Genomic DNA, 871 nt, shown 5'->3' with positions numbered 1-871 from the left:
GAGGAGGAAGATGAAGAAGGAGGAGGAGAAGGAGGAGGAGGAGGAGTAGGAGAAGGAGGAGGAGGGGGAGGAGGAGGAGGGGGAGGAGGAGGAGGAGGGGGAGGGGGAGGGGGAGGAGGGGGGGAAGGGGGGGGAGGAGGAGGAGGAGGAGGAGGAGGAGGAGGAGGAGGAGGAGGAGGAGGAGGAGGAGGAGGAGGAGGAGGAGGAGGAGGAGGAGGAGGAGAAGAAGAAGAAGAAATAAGAAAGAAAGGCTTTTTGGCACTGCTGCAGGCTTCCTGCCATCATGGTTAACATTCCTAAAACCCGCCATACTTTTTGTAAGAAGTGTGGCAAGCGCCAACCTCACAAAGTAACACAGTACAAGAAGGGCAAGGATTCTCTGTATGCCCAGGGAAAGCGTCGTTATGACAGGAAGCAAAGTGGCTACGGTGGTCAGACTAAGCCAATTTCCCGGAAAAAGCTAAGACTACAAAGAAGATTGTGTTGAGACTTGAATGTGTTGAGCCCAACTGTAGATCTAAGAGAATGCTAGGTATTAAGAGATGCAAACATTTGAACCGGGTGGAGATAAAAAGAGAAAGGGGCGGGCTGGGAAGGTAGCTCAGTGGTAGAGTGCTTGCCTTGCATGCATGAGGCCTTGGGTTCGATTCCTCAGCACCATATAAGCAAAAAGAAAAAAAAGCCGGAAGTGGCGCTGTGGCTCAAGTGGTAGAGCGCTAGCCTTGAGCTGAAAAGCTGAGGGACAGCGCCAAGGCCCAGAGTTCAGGCCCCATGACCGGACCAATAAATGAATAAATAAATTTTTTTAAAAAATAGAAAGGGGCAAGTGATCCAGTTGTAAGCTCCAACTTTTGTTATGAAGACAATAAAA

General features: G+C 50.5%; 1 pseudogene; it reads left to right on the top strand.

The window, feature by feature from the left end:
• The first annotated feature begins 267 nt into the window (after positions 1 to 267).
• On the top strand, positions 268 to 611 carry LOC122102416 (annotated as a pseudogene).
• Positions 612 to 871: the final 260 nt, after the last annotated feature.

Source organism: Dipodomys spectabilis, unplaced genomic scaffold (genome assembly GCF_019054845.1).
Source record: "Dipodomys spectabilis isolate Male_0828 unplaced genomic scaffold, ASM1905484v1 ptg000783l, whole genome shotgun sequence".
In the NCBI taxonomy this organism is placed as follows: Eukaryota; Metazoa; Chordata; class Mammalia; order Rodentia; family Heteromyidae; genus Dipodomys; species Dipodomys spectabilis.
Note: the sequence above shows the minus strand (reverse complement) of the source record. Positions and strands in the feature narration are given on the sequence as shown.